At 39.9% G+C, this 22,839-nt stretch overlaps 1 protein-coding gene across 4 annotated transcripts in view; it reads left to right on the top strand.

The window, feature by feature from the left end:
* The first annotated feature begins 5,775 nt into the window (after positions 1–5,775).
* The window catches only part of RASGRP3 (RAS guanyl releasing protein 3), a 58,747-nt gene continuing 41,683 nt past the window's right edge, over positions 5,776–22,839 (top strand). For 2 of the 4 annotated variants that reach the window (XM_058020502.1, XM_058020504.1), the window contains exon 1: positions 5,776–5,864. The gene's annotated coding sequence lies outside the window, so the exon portion shown is untranslated. Of the gene's footprint in view, positions 5,865–18,430; positions 18,500–22,839 lie in introns of those variants that run through there. The other 2 variants (XM_058020505.1, XM_058020503.1) reach the window with 2 other exon arrangements.

Below are 22,839 nucleotides of genomic sequence, written 5' to 3' on the forward strand. Positions count from 1 at the left end.
AATCCAAAAACGTTTGGTCAGCAGTTGGTTTCACCTCTTGTCATAGTGGCAATGGAAACCAGGAGAATAAATTCATACAGACTTATGGGGGAAGTAACTCATCTTGGTCAATGAACTATAACTAAGTGAAAGTAGTGTAAATAAGAACCTAATTCCATAACCCAAACAAAAAGCAGAAATATTTTAGCCATTTTAAAATATTTTCTTCCCTAATCTATATCTGACTCTGAGGATAAGTAAAATTATATACACACAGCTTCTAGCAACCATGAAAAAGTCAACTGATTCCTGTAGGAAGTATTTTTGCCAGGGATGCATTAGCTGTAAAACATATTATCACTCTTTCTTTAGTACATTATATACAAAGGAGGAAAAAAATTGTCACTGCTACGTGCTTTCTCACTTTTTTCCTTGGAAACTTCCATTCTAAAAGACATACATTATAATAAATGCAAGAGTAGAAAAGATCTAAAGTTGGAAGTGCAGGACTGTATTGCCTGAGGTCATCTACCCATTACTAATACCTTTGAGTCATGGTGTTTGGGAGTCAAAAACAGGCACCTTGCTGAGCCAAGTGCTGTAAAAAAGGCTTTCTCTCAACAGAGGTATCAAATGAGAAAAAAAGATGGACAGAGGTGGAAAAAGCATGCAAATAAATGAGATAACACTAGTAACAGTGAGAGCAGCTGCCCCCCCTGTACAAACACGGGATGCCATCAGGAATGGGGATTTCTGGCACGGCACCCTGAGCAGTCAGGAGAGCAGAGACACCACCCACAAAGATGGGCATTACCAGAAGAACCTGTTTGAGATAATTTCTGAAGGTCCAATAACTTGTTGAAATTTTATGCAGCCCCTTTTACATTCCTGGAACAAAACACCACCTGCTGCCCTGCAGCAACAGTGTTGACATTTTTGGAGGATGGTGGCATGAAGGAGAGTTTTGCCAAACAGTGTTGTAATGTGGCAGTTGTTTGTAGCAGCTTTTCAGACCGGGGGAAAGAAAGCACATGGGTGCTTATATGACAATTTTACAAGTGGAAACAACATGAAATTGTGAGCTGTCTGGAAGCAAACCAAATTACACACACCCTGAGCAGGACAGAAGTAGCGCACAAAGAACCTTGAATGTAAAGATGTGGCTGAAAACGGAACAGGAGAAACACAAAATACAATTAAAAAAAAAAATTAAAAGCAGGAACAACAAACAGCTTAAGTTTTCCAAACAAAAGTATTACTTCCTGTGAGACCTTTGGCAAATTACTCTATTTCCCCATCAACATCATGGAGATAATATTTCCTGCTGTCACCACACCTGTAAAAATTTTAAACTCCTGGTTGTTTGTAGAGAAATCAATCACAGGGAAAGGTGATGGGGATGTACAGAAGGTTTAGGCCTTAAGAATTTCCACATTCTGTAAGCAAAGTTTTAACTTTAATCTTCACTATTACGCTCCTATCAGGTTTAAGGCATGTTCTTTAACATATGGAATGAGAAAATATGCATTCTGTTTTGGTAAGCAAGGAGGTGAAGAATAAATTAGACTTCTTTTTGTGGTCACCCTTCATGACCACACAACCCATCAAAAGCACAGAGAGATGGGTTATGGCATAAGGGACTACAGCTGTGCTAAACTCAGGAGGCCACAAACACCCTGGCCAGACCATCAGTCTGACACTTGTATGCTGACACACAGCCTGAGTCTGACCTGTGGTTTTCCCTCCCTTTTTTTAAGAGCATCATGAACATTTCTTCACCTTGCCCCATGGCTGTGAGCAGCAGATCTTTTGGGATGTGTCTATGTTTGGATGATTTGTTTGAGTGGCAGAGGGGAGAAAACCAATAAATCTATACAGTGTGCATAAGCTACAATTAGAAAGGCCCTTAAAGCCACAGCTCCTCAGCTGCTGTGAATTGGCACAGATACATTAAAACTAATTGGCAGGAGTCCTCAGGCAGCTCAAATCAGTGTCACTCCACTGAAGCTTATGGAGCAACCCCAATTTGTAGAAGCTGGGGATCTGGCCCACAGCCTGTGCTGCAGTCCAGAAAGACCATCTGTGTTTAACAGAATCAGAAATCAAAAGGAAAGTCTTTACAATTTACTCAGTATTATGAGGCAAGTGATTTTCATGGTGTTAAGTCAGGTAGACTAAACAAGAGCTATAGAAGATAAAAACTAGCTCTTTGTTTCTGCCTCTGTATAGTTTTACCAGGAAAAGTTATGTAATTTCTTGCAACACATTCCACGAGGCAATGAAATGTGAAGGCAAGAAGGAGACAACTGAGGAGGTAAGAGGGACAGGAATAACAGATTAAGGAATTCAAGCTACTTAATGAATTACAGGCACTAAACTGTGCTTCCCTGCTCCTGTTGAATTGATGTCAAACCCATTCCCAATGATGTCAGTGGAAAGAGTGGCATTACACAATGCTGCTCAGCAGCCCAAGGAAGGGGCAGCATAAAAGCAGAGGAGAAGGTTCAGGTAGTTCAGCTTTTTATTTTGGAAGCTGTGCTGAAAATCTTCTCTATTCAACTTTCATGGGAATTTGGATACAACTAATTGTTAAAATTCTAATTGCATTCTAATTGTTAAAAGCCAGATGCAGAGTTAAAACCAGCACAGCAATCAGGGTGGGGGAGTGGTAAGGGGAGATCATATCAATGCATCTAAATTCATGTTTAGATGAATAGTGGTAGTGAATAATGAATAGTTCATGTTTAGTGCTCTGTGGTAGAAACCAGTATTGTTTGTGCAAAGCCCTTCTGGGATGTCCAGCAAAAAGCAGTGCTTTTGTCATGCTGCCATGTGATAACTCAGTCTTAAGTATCCTGTGATGAGGATTTTATTGGAGAAGCTGCATCTGCACACAGGAGCTCACTGAAAAGAAAGAGTTTGTTTATGTCTGTAACACATGCACACATGCATGTATTCTCAGGGCACGAAATGTAAATGAACTGCTTTGAATTCCAGGGGACCAAGCACATCCCCAAAGTTCTGGACACCACAGTGTTGCCCTGCATCTGCTCATGCAGTCACTGCTTGTCCTAGAGGCTAATGCATGAGGATGAGTAAAAATGAGACAGACAGAGAAAATACAACTCTTCAGCTTTGACACTGAAAAATTCACTGCACTTTACAAGTATCTGCCCTGAGCAACAACTTCTCACCCTGCTCCAAGCTCACTTGTGGCTCCACCAGCTACCTGATCCATTCCCAGGGGAAAGTCTGTAGTGAAAACTCTTTCAGGACAGACTCTCCTCAAGACTGAAATGGTGAAGTGGGAGTGGGAAAGTTTGCACACCAGGTGAGAATTTCTTCCAGCGTGTGAGTTCAGAACGACTGAGGAGAGTAATTCTGCTTTAACTTTGCAATCTATTTTTTAGAGATGTCTTGAATGACACTGAGAAAAGAGGTGTGTGGTTTTGAAAGAAAAGCTACCAGCAAAATCAGTGCAAGCACTCTAGTGCAATTGGGCTCTGCTGGCACAAGGCAAGCAGCAGTTCCAGACTAAGCCTCTCCTGGGCTCTGGCACTGCTTGGTGCTAACAGCACACAGAGCATGTGTGATGCAAATTCAAGTCTGTAACCACTAGTAACTCATTGAGAGGATTTAAGATTTCAACTCAACTACATCTGAATAAAGGTATGTGTGAGTTTATTAGTGCTAAGCAGCTTTGCATTTCAGTGCTGTTATACCATGGAGACCAGCTTTGCAGAAACAGTTAGTGAGGCCTATTCCACAGCTGCTCAATCAACCTTTACACATTGCCAGTCCATCAGCCTTGGTCTGAGGTCCAAAACAGCCAGAAAGACTGCAGCTTGCCTTCAGTCATCTCCATGACAGAGTCTTTTAAGCAAAATCTGGTACCATGTTTCAGCTGAAGTCAGTATTTGATCCACTGTTCACTACAAAGAATTATATTTCTTTTAGTCAGATTTGTAGGACATGATCTGCAAAGATAACATCCTCCAAAGGCTTTCTCCTAAATATGATTATTAACAGCAGAAAGAAGTACTGTAAATATGGTAACTTTCTATAAATTGAATTCTTGATTTTGAAAGGAGTTTTGCTTGAAACATTCTGTTTTAGTTTAACTTTATTTTAAAAGGCACTTTCAAGGAAAACCTTGGTCCTGGGTCACTATTAATTCTCAAAAAATCAACAATAATGTTTATTCACACACCACTAGTATATCTCTTCTTTTTCATAAACAATCACATTCTTGTCATGGCAGACAGGATCTTTGCAAAGTTCTCAACAAGACAGGCACTTTCCTGAAGATGACTTTTATATAAAATTGCTCTGGCTTCATGTAGTCTGCCTAAGGTTAACACAGATTTACTAGTTTGTATACAAAACAGCATACTGGCAAACAATCATGATCCTTGCCTACATAATGTCTGAAACAAAAGGTTTAACATTCTCCAAATTCCTTAAGTGCCACAGGTCCTTAACTCTCTCCACTTTCAGCATGACCCCTCATCTGTATATTTCAGACACAAATCTTAAACAGAAGAAACATTTTTCATCCACATAGCAACAGTTGTCTTTCAAGTCTCTACCTTCCCACTTAAATAATCACCAATCCCAAACCATGCATTAGGGTCTTCAGCAAACACACAGCTTTTCTAACATAAAAACTACCAATGTAAAAAGCAGCAGAAAGGTTTTTCATATAAAGTGAAGGAAAGGCATTGACAACAGAAAATGTTGGGATAGGGCAAAGAGATAAAGAAATACCACATATATTCCCGTCTTAACTGAGTATAATGTGGAAATCATTAATTTCTTTTTTCAATCTTGAGAGAGTCTTGGAAGCTTGGTATGTATTTTTAAGACCACTAAGCTGAAAAAATTAAATTGGAAGCTCTGATTTAAAAAAAAAAAAAAGAGCATATAAAAATAATTCTTTTTCTCAATTCATGGAACATATTTGAGGATTTCAGCATAGTTGCCATCTAAGAGCTGTAGCTGCACAGCCATATTCATTGCATACACGCAGCAATTCAGTTTCCCTGCATGTAAACACACTTAGTTTGCTTAAACACTTCTAGTCTGCAGGATAAGTTCCACTGAGGAAGAGGGTACTCAGACAAAATGAAGATTCATAGACTTTATAATGTCATTCTTAACCATGGAAGATTTGCACATCCTGTGAGACGTATCTTGTCTTCTTAAAGCTTGTTAGCCAATTTTGTCCTCTTTTCTAAGCCAAAATATCCTTTTCCAACACTCTAATCCCAAAGAAATTAAAATATTTAACCATAATGAAAGCCTTTAAGGAAGTACTAATTACTCAAGAGACTAAGGCCCACTGCTGCTGTGCCTCTTAATTTTTTTTTTTTTTTTTTTGGTGGAACACAAAATATGACATCCTAGCATGTTTTTGAACAAGTGTTTTCCTCATGCAAAGAAAACGGTGTCTGCAGACCAATCCCTATCAAATTCTTTTACTTATATTGGCAGGGGAGGGCAAAACCCCCTAAGATCTTTCCTTTGTTTAAATGCATTTCCTGCCTTCCTTACTGCTATAGACTGTGTTGTGACAGGCCTATTTATAGTCCAAAGAAAGGAAAAAGCACCACTGGAGGCAGGAAAACTAAGTTGGGAAAGAATAGAAGGAAGTGTGGCTGCCATTTAGCCAAACAATCTCGAGCTAATTGAGCTCAGAGGAGCCCCAGCCCCAGTGAAGCTGCTGGGAGGGAGCAGAGCACCATCCTGCTTCTCTCTGCAGGGCTGCTGAGAGGGAGAGCCATGGGCAGGACACTGCTGGGAGCAAATCACCTCAGCAGCTCCGTGTCCTGAGAGGAACTCTTGGAAAAGGAGAGGGATGCAAGCTGGGCACCTATCAAATTAAGGTAAGTGCCTCCTTCTGGCATTTCTGCTTGCTGCATGCGCCACTTCTTTTCAGGTGTGGCCAGGCTGGTGAACAAAAAAAGAATGAGCTTTGGAGAAGGAATGGCAACTGGCTTTTAGCTAAAGGTTTGGCAGGATGTCTGATTTTTAGATAAAGAAATCCAAATTCACTTATGGATTCCTCAGAACTTTTTTTAAGCAAAAGAAACCTTTGCCATAAATCCATGACATAACTACTGTTTTCCTGAGTTGTGTCGCGTTCTCTTATAGATTGTGATTAAGTACTAGAGAAATGTTATGGTAAATATATGCCCAAAGGAAAATATTATGTCAACTCTGCATTCATTTAAAAATATAGATTTAGAAAAAGACAGAGGGAGAGAAAAGTATATGAAAGATATCTTTATAAGAAAGTAGAGACTTCTCCCAGAAGTCTCTGTGCTATCAGAAAGTAAGAAGAAGTATATGAACTATATATATCTTCTATATGTGTTAATATGGAATATAGAAACACATCACAATGTATATAATGCAAATTTTGTGATAATTTAGCTTTATGATGTAGACTTAAAGGTAGGAACTTAGCCTGAATTAAAATACCTGGAAGTTTCTAGAGTTTTAGAATTTATTATGACAAGTAATTTGTGTGTGTGTGTGTGTGCATATATACAAAAATATTCTACATATAGATATCAAATCAAGATATATTATTCATTGTTGCTTGCATTGCAATACTACAGGCTGCCATTCTGAGGTCTAATTTAAGCTGACAGTAGAATATGAGTGGAAATTTCTAATCTGCTGATTTTCAGATGCTACACACAATATCACACTATCATGACTGAGTGTGGAAAAAGCTCCATTTTAAGATAGATCAGTGTACAGACCATATTAATTCACTGAGTTACCACCAACAAGACTGACTTTCAAGATGGAAAAACTGAGTTTTCTAAGATTGTGTTTGATTTTTTTGACTCTCAGCATGTCCTTTGGACTCCTAACAAAGGAAATGCTGTTGTGATTGGCAGGCAGCAGAATAGAAGCTGTAGAATAACAAACTCAGGTTTTCATCATGTGAATTTTATCTTCTTTGAAGGATCTATGAGAATAACCTTTGTATTAGTCTCATTTGTGGTAACACATTGCCTCTAAGCATATGCTGTTCAGATGATTAATTTGTTATGCAGATGTTGTCTAGAATTAGGGGTTTATGGTAAAAAGTTGCTGGTGACTACAAAGGAAGTGTGATGTGTTGTTATTCTACTGTATCCCCCTAGGATGCTATTATGTTTGGAGTCTGCTATTGTGGAGATAGCAAGGCAGGATGTCACCCATGTAGGTGAAAAGCCTCGACAGGACATTTGTGAACAGCAGCAGTCTGCTGAAACCCTGATCCAGGGGTGCCAAGCAGCAGCTCCAGTGAAACAGATGTGAGCCAGCACTCATGGAAAGGATCAGGCCTTTCTTTGTCTGACCTCAAAGTACTCAGCATTTACAGTGATTCTCAGTAATTTACAGCAGTTCTAGCTGGTTATGAGCCTGGTGAAGACTAAAATGGCAGTAAAACTAGAAGCTTGTACAGATATTTGCAAGAGAAAGCTCTTTAGACTGCAATTTGAGTAACTAGCATAGCATGCTCTAGTGCAGGTAGCATTCCTTGTTTTCAATTTCAGTAACTGATTGCCCTGTGCAAAAACTAAGCAGAAACAGAAAAAGAGTGTTTTAATTTAAAAATTTAGGAAGCATTGCAATTTCTGGTGTTGAATAAGTGCAATCATTTCCCTGAGATGTCACTTGCACAGTAACTGCAATGCAACTAAACAGTACACACTGTTTAATTCAGATTTATTTAGTCAGGTCAGCAGGACTGACCACATTTTTTTAAAGCTTGGTACCACTGTGTGAATGTAGCAAAACAGAAACCTTTCTTAGCTATAAGGAGAAGATCATTTACAAATCAGCCAGTTGTTATAGTTTCCAGGAAAAGGTGATCAAAAATGTACTGATGCACTCTCAAATTCACCTTTGGAAAAGTACTACAGATGGTACTTAAAAATCCCCTAATTAATACTCTTAATAAACACACACATATGAAGATTTGTTTCTAAACTGCAAGAGTTCACATGTTCATGAGTTCCAAGTTTGTAAACAGAAAGTTTTGTCCTGAAGATAGAATCATGAGGATAAAATGCTTCACTGAAAGAGTGATTGGGCCCTGGAATGGGCTGTCCAGGGAGTGGTTGAGTCTCCATCCCTGGAGGTGTTTAAAAAGAGACTTGGTGAGGCACTCAGTGCCATGGTTTAGCTGATAAGGTAATGGTTGGTCACTGGCTGGGACTTCATGTTCTCAAAGCTCTTTTCCAACCTAGTTTATTCTGGGATTCTGTGATTTCAGAAGGCTTAGAATGAAATTTACACCCCCGCACCTTATAAAATCTTACCACCTGCTAGGGTCTGAGTACTCTGCAGGAGATTCTTTCTGCATAAACACTTTAGAGTGTTCACAAGTACTAACAGAGCTGCAATTATTAAAGCTCCAAGCTAAAAATTAAATGTGAGAATTTGATATACCAGAAGGAAGTTGAGGTTCACATGCTTCCTACCCTGACATTATTTTACCAGGTAATTAAAGAGGTTTAGGGTTGTCAAATAAATACCTCAGTCAGCTGTCACTACTGTGTGGGCAGTATGGATTTCTGGTTCCAGGAAATCTGACTGACTTGAAGAAAAATCACATGACTTAAAAAGTAATGCACTTTGGGTGACAAGTCATGCCATGCTTTCCTGCAAAGCCAGTTCAGGTTTAGTAATTGCTCTGGTGTAAGTATCTTAATTTCTCTCTAAGCCCTTATTCCACTCTACCAGACACTCTTACAAGGAAGCTTTGTGCTCCAAGTCACCATTTAGTCAGGCCCACTAACATTATAGAAAAAAAGAGAAGACAATTACAAGTGTTTGGAGTAGTCAAAGTAAGATTTTTCAAGAACACATGTACAGTCTACAGTAGTCTCACTCATAAAACAGAACTGGGGAAGAGGGAACAAAAACAGAAATCCACTTAAAACACATTAAGAAATCAACATTCAGTATTGGACAGCATCAAAATAGTTCTACAAAGAGATGCAGCTGCCCAACACAACAGAAATATTAGTGTTAACAAATATTTTTTTATATGTCTAAAACACCTAGCTCATAACTATGTGCTGAATAACATCCTGACTCGTGAAAATGTTTAAATGTTTATGCAGGTGCCTAAATTTAAGCATATGGGCAGTCTCATTGATTTCAAGCAAAATTATTTCAACAGACTGATAAGATTTAAAGCCTGGCGGAGTCATTAGATCATCTAGTCTGACTACAAACACAGCATGTTAATTTCACCATTTCCTTACCCAGAACCCAAAAGCTTCCCTGCTTGCAACAGAAGAGTATGGGTAAAAGTTTAAGGGGAAGATCACAATGTTCTACACGCATGAGTAGCGACCCACAACAGTGAGAATGGTTCAGGCTGACACAAATCCCTTAGCTCAAATGGGAATGAAATGTGCAGGTTTGCACCAACTTACTGCACAGGGGTGAAGGTCAATGTGTGTATGGAAGATGGACTGTTTCTCCCAGAAGTCTCTGTGCTATCAGAAAAAGCCATTAACTTTACTTGGGCTGTTTCCTACTCTTCTAGTGGACTAGAAAAGTACTGTTGCATAAGCAAGGATTTTTTTAAAAGCTTCTTTAAAACCAATCTTTATGCCAAAGTGCAGATATATTTTTTTACCTGAAGTTCTCTCATTCACCCCAGCAAATTGTGGTACAAAATAAGGAGCCATTGTTCAGGAACAGATGAAACATAGATACATTAACCAAATAGAAAAATAGATCTAGAATGAATTTGTCAAATCTCTTACTTGGTCACACCTAGGCAGTTTAGAAAGACTTATTGTCTGAACAAGAAATGAGTAAAAGTGGGAGACTTGACCCAGGACCTCATTTCCAAGGATTAGTAGCAGTGGGATTCAGCTCCATATGCACACAGCAGCAGCAGTGATGTTGAAGGATATGTACAATATATGGTATTAACAAAAAAAAAAAAATTGGCTTTGAGAAGTATTTAGGTCTTTATCTTCTTCCTATGTAAGCTGAGTTTCAGGGTTGGTAATCTCCTTGTTACTTAGTATAGTACTTCCTGGGAAGCAGAGGGGTACCCTAGGGGGAGGAAAAGCTTTTCCCAGCTTTTGGCAGCAGAGGGAAATGGCAAACACTCTACCTTATGTAGAGGTAGATTCAGTCCTCTGCTCTTCTCTAAACTCCCTGCAGCAATTTTCTCTCATCTGGATGTCATCTCTGAAGTGTCCCTTCCCAGCCCCCTGTCTAGGAAGGGTTGCAGACCCATCCATCACAATGGTCCCCAACAAACTCTGAAGACTCAAACAACTTTGCACAGTGCAAAGGACAGCCCTGCTCTGATGGTTCTGTAGTGCAGCACCACACAGCCCCAGGAAAAGGAAAATGCAAAGTGGCCAACGTGTTGCCAGTACTGCAGTGAAGATGTGCCACTTGGCCAAGACAGCAGAAATGCAGGGAACAGCCAGAGCAGTTATGGTGTGACACAGAACACTGTGTGCAGTCTGCTCTGCCAACCTGGTCCAGCCATGCACCAAATAACTCCATTGGTGAGGCTGGACAAAGGAATTTAAAGTCAAGCTAACAGGTCTGGCATGGTCTCACTAATTGATTAATGACTGTTTACATTATAGAGCTGTAATTCACCTGAGTTAGAAAGAACAGAAATTAATGTGTACCAACATCTCTGTTTAGACAGCTCAGCATTCTCAGAATCCTTTATATTCTTACACACCTTTTTTCCAGCCTACTGTTCTAGCATAGTGTTCCATTGTTAATTTGGATTATTACCATACCACAATTATCTTGGAAGGCTGGAGACAAAGATAAATCTCCAAAGATGAGGTCATTACTAAAGGGAAAAGGAAAACCAAATTCAGTCTCAATTGAACTACAAAATGTGCTTCATAATTTCATAAATGGGAACAGGCATGAGAGAGAAGTGGATTAATGCTGAATTTTTCCATTCTGCTTGACCTCCTTCCCAAGCACGGGTAGTCTCTTCTTTCTCTCTTAAAAAAAGAACTTTCATACTGCCTTCATATAGTGCTGTGGTTTTATACTGGAACACAGCCTGTGTGGAATTCTGGACCCAGCACATCACTCTGATATCCTTCTATTCATTCAGATATATTCTATTAGGAATAACTGTCTTAAGCAACAGTTAAAAATGTAAAAGAGGAGGATAATGTCCTTATGACACTAGAAGAAATTGAACTGGAACTAACAGCAGAGAAGGGCCCAGAGTAAAACAAGTGTAATAAATCCAGCAGCTATATATAGAGACCTTGGCCCCAAGGGGCTCTGTCATACAGAATATTAAGTGTTGTAACTATAATAAGCAAATCTCCTCTCAACTAAGGAGCATGGTAGCAATAGACTCTCTCTTGTCTTTGCACTGAATCCTTCATGCATAACAGGAAGGCACAGATGCATGCAAATTCACTCATCTCCGAGTCAGCTGGGAGCATGAGCCCTGAGACATTCACAGCAGATTTCAGACAGGCTGCTGGATAGCAGAGTCTGGCTGATAAACATGAAACATGCTGTGTGTGGGACTGAGTGGGGATCCTGCCTGACAGCTCTCTCAGGGTAGGCATTTGTGGTCCATGCCTTGTTTTACATACAGTGCATAAAAATGCTACTGTTCATAAGCAAGCAGTGCATTAATTTTTAGTATTTTGACAGAAACTGTTTTAAAAAGGTCAGTTTTTATTCTAGAGAGAATAAGGAAATAGGCTTGGTCTTTTTCTATTTTTTGGGTCTGTTAGTAGTCTCCATTGTTTCCACTCTTGCAATGTCAATGCAAATGGACTATGTCATGCTGCAATTTGGCATGTACAGCTCTAAGTTGATACTCAGTGCCAGCCTGAGCTGTGTCACTGGGGAAAAACTGACTGACCAAAGCAAGAACCACTGTGACATCAGTGGTGACAACGTGTTTGCCAAAATTAATAAAGTGAAAAAACAAGTTTTTCCCTATTCAGGTATAGTACAAATTTGGCAGATAATATTCTCTCTGTTGTAAAATTTGAGTGAAAATAATTCTCAGAAATAATTTATTCAAGACAAAGTTGACAGCAGTTGAACTTACAATGGGAGAGACAAGTAAAATGCAGAAAGCTATATAGTTTCAGTAAAACAGAAATAAGTGCATTTTAAAACATTTGTTCACTGAGTTAAAAACTTTCTGGGCAACTATAATTTCATTTAAAGTCTAAGAGAGGATGTCATGAAGAAATCAGAAAAAAGCCCTGATGTTATACTCTTGATCACTTGTATTAGTTTCCACCAAGTGTGGAAAAAAATCCATAATTTCTGGAGATGTTTAAATGGTAAAGGAAGTACTGATTAGCTCAAACTTACCAGATGCAGAAAAGACAACAAAAACTGGGAGCTGCTGTACATTCAGCATTACAGCAATGTCCCATCCTTGTTCAGCACATCACTCACAATGAGGATGGCTGGAGAAACCTGGAGAACAAATCTCTTCCAAATACACACAAGTCTGTTTAGAAATCTTCAATCTAGACAGTATTGGAAAAAAATCCTTTATGACAGATGTGCTTTTGTGCTACTGTATCTAAGTCTAGAATTACTGGAACACACTCTTCAAGCTCTGTTTCTAAAATTAGCATATCCACCCTGTGGAATATAATGTAGTTGGTAAGAGACAATGAAGAGCTTTTGTTGCTTTGGTTTTTTGGGGTTATTTTGTAATCATGGATCTATTGTGACTGCTACAGAAGCTGTCCTTAGTGCCTGCTATCACTGCATGGCACAATTTCACCCTATCTCTTAGCAAGGGAGATGCCAGCCTGCTTTAGCATTCAGAGTGCAGAACAACTCCTATTTTTCATTCCACCTCTGTTCTTCAAGGTGAAACAAAATCAAGTAAAGTGAACTGGAAATAAAGAACAGTGCTCTTGCAATTTTTGTAACTATTTTAATAATTAAAATTTCTTATACATGTCTATATAAGGAAGAAACTATAAATTTCCAGCTTCTCTGTGAATACTGTGGGCTTTGGAAAGGCAGGAATTAAGCGTGATAAGGGTTGTCTTGTGGATGGGGATATTTTTGTTTGAGTAGGTTTGAGGTTTTCATTCATCCCATCAGTCACTGTCATCCCCTTTCTAAATCTGAGAGCCAAAGATAGAGAAAAAATAAGACCACCCCCTGTCTTTCATGTCAAATTTGTAATCCCTAAAGTCTAGTTTCTGCCTATATTTTTTTAAAGAAAACATCGCATAAGATACAGGATCCATTAACCTGCAGCTGTGAGTGCACAGCATTTCCACAAACCAGTGTAGAGATTCCAGTCTGGACATCAAGAGAAGGAAAGAAGGAAAAGGAAGGACCAGTAATGTACATGACAGAAAAGGCTGCCTTCCACCTTTATCTTTAAGCTTCATCCTTCCATCTCCCATCTCTACCTCTTGGATCCTCTCTCCTTTACTCTTATAGGTCTGTGCTTCATGCCTGGATGGTGTTCATCCAAACAGATGATCCTCACAGGTCCCTTCAAACTGAGGTATTCTATTCTATTCTATTCTATTCTATTCTATTCTATTCTATTCTATTCTATTCTATTCTATTCTATTCTATTCTATTCTGTTCTGTTCTGTTCTGTTCTGTTCTCTCTCCTATCCTTTCCATTCCAGGCATACTGCTTCTGTGTTTTCCACTGAGCAGACCAAGTGCTTAGGAGAAAGCTAAGAGCCATCCAAAGGTGGTGGAAGGGCAGCCTAGAGGACAAGGCAGAGCCCCTCTGGAACTTGCCATGAAAAGCACTGAGGGCACAGACGACTGGCAGAGTGGCTTCATTCCCAGAGAATTCAGGAGTCACAGTACCAAGTGAAAACCTTGGTCAGAGGCTGATAGCTGGGCTGAATGTTTACTAAGTCAACAGAAAAATGCCCCACTGCCTGCCATGGTGCAGCTGAGCTGTCAAAAAGCAGGTCTGTACTTCACAGACTAGAACTCTCACCGTTTTTCAACTTGAAAGAAGTGTTTAACAGAGCACAAAAATTTTTTTCCACCCATAATTTCTGACAATAGAACTATTGGATATTTTAGCTTAATTTGCAAACTCTGAATTTCGGATGGCTACACAGCATATCAGATTGCCATTTAAATCATTATAGTCTCATATACTTAAATCACTGAAGGGCACTGCTTTCCAATGAAAAGCAACCAGCAGCCTTGACTCTAAGCATTGCTCTAGGCTCCCTTATGACATTTAATTGATGATATAAAGGAAGGACTGATATCAAGGGTCATATCCAGGGATGCTCTAGTTTGATAACTTATCCTGTCAACTCTCACTCTCTCAGAGGTGATGTGACTACAGGGTGCACCCTTGGGCACGAAAAGGGAGGTACACTGGGCATTTGCAGTACTCCTGTGCCCCCTAGAGCACTGCATTGAAGCACTGGAACTGACTTAGATTGCTGGGGATGTAATATAACCCATAAATGTTTAAAACTGATTTAATGTAATGTAAGGTTGAGAGCCTTATATGCAGTATTTTCAGCAAAATTTCTTATCTGATCTGCCCCTCACATGTCCTTTAGCTGGAAGCTGTGTGTAAGAGCTGTTGCACTATTTATAGCAGCCCCTTCAATCAGACTTAGGTATTTATAAAGCATCCTGTCTGGTGAAGGCTTCCATGGTCTGCTTTCATTCCCTTCAGCTGATAGTGAAGGCTATATAATGTCTGGGGCAGTGAGGCACACCAGCAAAACAGGCAGTTTCTCTGCTAGGTTTGAGTTCTGTATGTTCCAAAATGCTGAAGTCTAATATAGTGCAGCCATTTAGGAAACAAACCCAGCACACAGACTTGCAGTTAGTATAACCTGACATTTATGTCCACTGGGAGTCTCACACCTGTTCCATAAATTCCAGAAAAGAGACATTTTCAGGCGACCCACAAAACAAAGGTCCATAACTGTCATATGCAGAAAATAACTCTATAGCTCAAAATTCTGCACAGTATCAAAGCACTGATGTTGAGATAAGCTCTCTATCTGTGATCAATTTCTAAATTAAAACATCTACAGTTAATTAAATGAACATAAATAAGACACAGCCAAGTGCATAAAAAAAAAAAAAAAAAAAAAAAAAAAGAGAGAGAAACAACAGTTTTTAAAAAGCCATGAAATAAAGCCTCTCCTACCATAAGGAGAGGCTCTGGATCCATTTCTCCTGCATCAGTAAAAGCAAAAATCTTCCTGATCTCAACCCAAACCCAAATGGACAACTGTTCCATTTTTTAATTCCTTGAGGTTATTCTAAAAGCTATCCATACTATGAGACACTAAAAATTTTACCTTACTCATCTCTATCACAATTCAGTGCCTGTTCTGTACTTATATTTTTTGCTCCTTTTCAGTATTTCTCATGTCTCATTTCAGCATGACTGAGAAATCTGTGTTCATCTCTCAGTGTTTATTTGAGTCATTAATCATAGAATGTTTTGAGTTGTAAGGAACCCACAAGGATCATCCTGTCCTACTCACAAACGAATGTCCATGGAGAAAGAAATGTACCCTTTTCAATCCAGACCTCACTTGTTTTCTCAGCAGAAAGAGAAGGCAGAATACTGTTGTAGTCCACACAGCAAAGCTGTTGTCATATCTAAGATGCTATCTGATAGATGTAAGAACACAACACTTAATGTTTTGTAGCTGCATTAACTACCTGATCTTCTTTTGTATGTCGGTATTTCTTTTAAAAATAGGAAAAAATAGTAAAAAAGGAAAACCTCCACAAAATTTTAAAGACCTTTATTTTCAGGAATTATTTCCCTGATCTGTTTCACAATGACTTAAAATTGCCTGTCTAGCATGAGGATAGAAAACTTTTTCCCACATAAACCGCAGTTTACGGCAGTATTTACAGAGCCATGAAAATTAATTTATTTGTCTACTGATTTCAGAAAGTACAAAGGCCACGTTTCTTTTTAGGGAGTGTATCCCAAGTTGTTTGGGGAATATTGGCATTCAGTCATTGTCATCAAATTATGTTCCTATGTGGATCATGACTACAAACTAGAGCCAGCTATTCAGTGCAGAGTGATGACATTGTACTCTGTGCTATTTCAAATGGCCCAGGTACCACCAGTATTTAATCAATTATATGAACAGTTGCTGATAAATGTAAAAGAGTGCAGATGATATGGCATAGTCAGAGAAATGGGCAAAGTAATAAAAATTGTATTTGTGCACAAATAGATTATTTTGGAACACACTTCAGTCATGTTTTCTTCAGTATCAACAAAGAGTAATTTTGCTCAAAGTTGTAAAGAAATTTAGGATTTAATTTAATTTTAAAGTTGTATGTAAAATTCTGTTACCCTTGATCTCAGTGCATTTTAGGGGAAATGACATGGCATTTATCAAGGATAACTGATTTGGTGAATGGGCTGTGCCTTAAAGCACAGTGAGTGCCTTCTCCTTTCCCTGAGCGAGGCCGGTTTATATCCAGTTCTGTGATCCATGGCCAGGGACTGCTGGAACTTCCAACTCAGTTCTGCCTGGGCAGCTCTCACTCCCTTTTGGAAATTGCCATTCCTCCAGCGGCCTAAATTTAAATGAACTAATTCCTCGTGGGTTTATTTCTCATTTTTAAATTCATAGTTTTTACAGCCTCCCTTTTTAGAGCCTCCTCAGCAGCTGTGCTGGGTCACAGAGCCCATGCCCTGGGACAGTCTCCTGGAGTCTCCCGGGACAACACGAGGAGCAGCTTGCTCAGGTGCTGCCCAGCCCGACTGCGCACCAGGACACCCCTGCAGCAAACATTCCCTGTTTCCAGGCCTCCCTCCTCCCTCTGCACTGACCTCACTCAGGCCAAGAGGAGGCCAGGTCTCAAGCCTTTTGAGGAGGAACCCCAACCCCACAGCTCCTTCGCCCCCCAGGCTGGGACAGGAGCCTCCCCACAGCTGGATGGATGCACCCATGCCTGGCCGGGCTGGGAGAGCTCCTTCAGGGCGGGAGGTTGTTCTCTGGAAACTTGTTTGCCCGGAGGAACGGGAGAAGCTCACAAAGGCAGGCGTGGGTAATTAGCACAAGGGCTTCTTCCCTGCTCCAGGCTATGCTGGCAGCACTGCTGGCTGCATGGTTTTGTAACCATGTGCTGCTTTATATAATATGAAGAGCTGGGTAAGGTCAAAGGAAGCGACCCGAGTTACCCTTTGCCACTGCAGACTCCATCTTCAGGGATTTGCTGGCTTTCATTGGATTCTGACAAATGTGCCAACTAGATATGCTACTCTATTTTAACAATTTTAAAAACAGGCAGCTGACTCTGAGAAATTCCCTTAATTTGCCCAAATCTTGGTTGCAGCACTATCTATTGGTGAAGTTTGTATTTCAGAAAAATGCCCTACAACACCCTTTGTAATCCAATGAATCCGTGCCGTCTTGCAGGATCTGGATTGCTTACCAAACATCAAAACACCATTACCACATCATATACTGATGGACAATTGCCTGTGTACCTTTAATCTTGCCAGTCTGCAGTACTGCCAAGATTTCAGCACAGTATATCCTATATGTGGGATGGGAATTTCAGAAATTCAGAAAATGATCTTGTGCACCTCACCCTTGAAATACCATTACTGTACGCCTTTGTCCTTAAATACCTAAATATCTTTAAATGTGTGACCAAGCTAAAGGGAGTTAAGTGTAAAGTCTCAGTTGAATTTCAGTAAAGTGTGACTACATATCAGCCTGGAAAATTCCATCAAAACTGTTCCTTTCTTGACTTCAGCATTTCTCCTTCATTTGTCCTACATCTGGGAACATGGGGATAAGGATGCTTTTTTTTGCTCTCTCTGTTTAGACTGATAGTCCTCACCTCAAAGGGTCTGTCTCAGCCTGACTATACACGTCTGGCAAAATGCAGCCACACAATCCATGATGTAAAAATGCCAGATGCCAAAATTAAACTATCAATACTCATCACTCTACTGTCCAAACATAAAAGATTGTAATGTTACCCTTAAGAACAACTAATCCCCAAAGGTGGGATTGTTCATGTGTTTTGCATGATCACTGGAGTGGCCTGGTGTTAAAGACAATAGGAATGCAACAGTATTTTAAATTTTACTGTTCCTGTATTTAAATTTTAAATTACTGTATTAAAAAGAATTTAATTTTTTCTGACTTCAGCAAAGTCTGAAGGCTGTCGATTAAGGCTTATCTACTGTTTGGTGTTAGTCATTAAAAAAACCCTACCAACAAAAAAACAGAAGTTATGGAGCACACAGTGCCGTGTTCCACTCAAATGCTCCAGCAAAGGCTGCTATTATGAAAAGGATTTTCTAATAGGGGGAATAATGATCTTCAGATTCTAACCTCCTGGCACGGCAGTGAGATTTATCAGGAGGGGCATGTGACTAGTTAAGACACACAGCCCCAGCTTGAAGGAAACAGCTGCTCATTTCATGCTTTAGCACTTGGCAGCTGGACAAGGAAGGGTGATGTTTGTGTTGAATACCTCTGCAGAACCAAGTACAGTAAGTGATTTTCCCTGTTTTTGATTTTTTTTTTCCTAAACTGTCACTGCTTTCCCATTTTCATCCTAGACCTTTCATAAAAATACTTGAAAGAGTGAAGCATATTTTTGAAATTTCATTGATAAGCAGTCATTCATGCTCAGATTGCCTGCGTTTTTCTGACTTGTGATTAACAGCATTGTTTTTGGAACAAGGCAGGTACGGTGTTTTGCCCTCGTGCTAGCCAGGAAGGGACAATGGTGCTAACTTACTCAGATGATGGAGTGAGGAGGCTGTTTGTGATGATTGCATTTTCCTATCTCTGTAGAGCTAGTCAATAGGTAGTGATGCAACTTGAGTATAGAGAAATTTCAGTGTTTGGCTTAAAAGTACCAGTGTAAGGAATTGAAGGAGGTACTCCCTCAAAACAGTTGTGATCAATCTGAGTAAAATTGCTTGTTACTTTCTGAGGGTGAATGGGGAGATTATTTTAAAAGGAAAAGGTAGAAATAGAGAAATGCAGGAAGAGTGAAGATGTAGATGTACTGATTAAGATACTATTGAGCCATTCTGAATAATAATGCATAATTAGACTGTGAAGATTGAAAAATTGCAAAAAACAGGGAAGGAGTCTCCTAAATTTCTCCAAGTTCTTAATTCAATTTATTTTTGGGTACTTGCATGTTTTGTGGTTTTGCTTCATGAATGATTGATGTCCCTGTCTGATAATTTTTGACTCTTACAGTCTGAAGTTTTCTTTCAAAACCAGAGTGTAGGATACATAAAAAGGAACTTTTGATCAATTATTTACATAGAGATGAATCAGGTTTCTTTGGAGGAAGACTTAGGAGGAACAGGAGCAGGTGAATGAGTGATGGATCTTGATATGTGATAAGATTAAGGGGCTGCAGGTAAGGTTATAGAGGGGCAGGCAGAGCAGTGGGGTCCTGTTGAGGAAGGTGTAAGAGTAAACACTGACAGGTTGCATGCAGTCTCTCCTTTAAAGGTGGGGAGAATAAATTTTTCAAATACTTCTTTCATAAGAAAGGGAAACATTGCTTCTTTTTGAAGACTTCTCTTTTAAACTACAGTTTATGATTTCGACAGTTAATTGGTAATTTTATGGGAAAATATCAATCGGTTTCAATTCTTCACAAAACCAGAAGTCTGTGTGGCTTCCTGCCTGTTTGTGCCTCCAAAGGTAGACTGCCTTTGAACCAGAGCTGAAATGCTCTCAGCACACTGCAGCCCTCCCACAGGGATACTGTGGAACACCATCAACAGGGCAGAGCCACAGGTCCTGAGGTGCTGGTGCTGTGTCAGGAGCCCGTGCTGCCCTGGGCACCTTGGCTGCAATGGGGCCTCCAGCCTGTCCACATCTTCATTCCTTCTGGGGCAGGGAGAATAACTTGTTTCCCGTCACTTTTTATTACTGATCCCAGAATAAGTTTATTTTTCTTCAGAACTGTAGGAATTCTGATTTTAAGTAAGATTATGTCGTGGTGTGCTTGTTTCCAGACACTGCATTTTGTATTTATAAAGAGTGCTCTGTGTTAAGCAAACTGTCCAGGACTTGTTGCAAACCTAAATCCACCAGAAAACCCCAAATCCACCAGAAAACAGATATGAGCTCAGTCCATACCTGCTGTAACTTCTTCCTCCCTGCTTCTCCAGAACCACTGTGCCAGGGCTGGTGCTGCAGGTTGATGTAAATCCATATGGCTCTGCACCAGCTGGACTGGGAGCCAGCTATGTGTGTGCCTCTTATGCAGCTGATTAATTCTCCACAGAGCTGGAGGTTAAGTGATATATAAAAGAGGCAAAATCATGATTGCAAAGTAAACATCAGATAACTGCACTACTGAGCTTGCCTTCAGGTAATAATGTCTGAAAACATCTTCTTACAGTGATAGCTGAACTGTCTCAAAGAAACGTGCTGAGAGAACTCAGTTCTGTGCCTCTTTACTGTTGGTTATAAAGGTAATTTGCAATCAAGGAGAATAACTCATCAATTGGATCTGCGAAGTTTAAGACAAAAAACCCTGCTCTATTTACAGCTTCCAGCTGTCATTACTGTGTCTGATTCTGATACAGTAATGTAAATTCAGGACTCAGGCTGAGACTTTTAAATTCTCTGTTGACAAAATGAAGAAAACCCGATCATCACAAGATTCTCAAGAGTGTAACTGTTTCAATCCTTATCACTAACTCACTTTGACCTGAATATTTGCTGTTAAACACAGCCAGAGTACTTTGAGAAATAAGGGCAGTCGTCAGGCTCTCCTCACTTTTTTGGCTTTCTCATGAATTCTAACTGCAATACCTGTCACTGCAACACCAGACATGGAACACCACTGGGGCACACACTGATTTTGCACTTGAGCAGAAAACACAACCTCTGTACCACCACCTTTTTACATTATTTTATAATTTCCTCATCTCATAAAAAACAATGCTCAGCTTCTTGAATATACCCCCCCCCCCCCCCCCCCCCATTATGCTCATGTAAGTCAGGCAGGTCTGCATAGGCATGAAGCACAGTAATTAAATTTCAGCATTCTTTGTTCTGCCCTTGGATTGCCCCCTGGATGGATTTCTAGAAAGCCCAATATAAAACTGAAAGTTCATCCTGGATTGGTTTTTATTACATTGTACAGGAGCCTGGGTAACAGTGGGGATGCTGCTGTCCCTGTGCAGAAGCTCAGGGCAGACCCTCGTCACTGAGAGCATTGTAAGGGTCCTGTTAAATCTTGTCCCTTTGCTCTGAGGAAATGCTCAGGGCAGCCTGGCAGCTCTCTGAATGGGTATATTTCTGCTCTAGAGCAAAACATGCAGCTGAGAGGCAGCTGCAGTCGTGCTAGCCCCTCTCTCTAGCTGAAAATGCCATTGTACCAAGGAGCCACTCCCAGGATATTCCTGAATAAAGAGAGGAAACTGCTTTTAAAAATACTGTAAGGGCACTTGTGTCATTTTCTTTTTTCCTAAGCTACCCAGTCCTGGTTACAATACATTTGTACAGGTACTCTAAACAACTTGCACTGAGTGTTTTCTTTTAACATATTTATGGCATATTCACTTTTCACTGCTGAATTTGATAAATTTGTTTTCAAGCTGGCCCTTCCTTACAAGTCAGAAATAGCAAGGTTCTACCCCTAAGAGTTTGAATCAGAAGCCTGAAACAAATTCTCAAGTCTTCTGGTTTTAGCTCTTCATTGCTTTTCTCTGTGTTTTTTCTATTCAGTGTGAATAGCTGGTGAAGTAGTACTTTTTCATTAATTGGCTTTCTTATTGGTATAACATATCTAAAAACCACCTGACCAGCAGAATAGAGGTGTTGTAACGGGGGGGGAACTTTTCTCTTGTAATGAATGCAAAAGATTAACAGCTACAAGCACCAGCAACATCAACACCACAGATTTGGTGAGTCCAGTTCAGCTACAAAGACTAATCCTGCAAATACATAGGTATTTGCTGGGCTGAATTCATGAGAGATCCCATCAGAAAGCTCAGCTAACCTCTAAGTGTGTATGAGGTCAGGACCAACGGGTGGGTGTGTGGAAATACCCACAGGGCTGATGTTTACAGCTCAGCAGAAAATACAATTACCCCTGAGAACTACTCTGGTTGTTTTGGTGGCCATCTGCTGTCTCACTTCTCTGAATAACTGCTCCCCTTGACCACATTCAAATAAGTGAAATGGTTTGGCTCTCCCTACAGAGTACTCTCCCACCTGTGATTTATGCATATGCTCCTTACTAATGATCTGGAGTTTCTCAGGCAAGGAGAGTGGGCCTCAGCATCTTGAGAACCTGCCAGGCATAATAATTTGTGCAAAATTAGTGAGACCTGAGATATTCTTGTTCAGATACCTCATATATTTAGCTCCTGCAAAGAGAAAATAACTGTATCACCTTAAATTAACACAAATTTAATAATTCAGGAGTATGTCTGCTTTGGACTACCACAAAAGTCATACCAAGCTTAATATACAGTAGCTGATATATACATATATTAATATTCCATGTTATAGGTATCAATACATTTTCATATACAACTCCTTCCACTCCTGTTAAAACTGCCTCTCTTTTCAACCCCTCCTAAGGAAACCTGTTCCACTCAGAGCAGTGATGGGCTTGTGCAAGGGGGTCTGGAGTGCAAGTGTGTGCAGGAAGATGAACAAGTATTTTCCATTATTTCTGAAGTATATTTTACTCCTCATGCCTGAAACAGGTTGAAGATTTTCAACACAGAAATCAGTCTTAGAGACTGGAATTTAAGTCATACATGGTATGGTCAAATAGACTGAACATGGCTTGTATGGGGGATATTTGCATGCTTGCCAAACGTTGATAAGGCTGCCT

Source organism: Melospiza georgiana, chromosome 3 (genome assembly GCF_028018845.1).
Source record: "Melospiza georgiana isolate bMelGeo1 chromosome 3, bMelGeo1.pri, whole genome shotgun sequence".
Classification (NCBI taxonomy): Eukaryota; Metazoa; Chordata; class Aves; order Passeriformes; family Passerellidae; genus Melospiza; species Melospiza georgiana.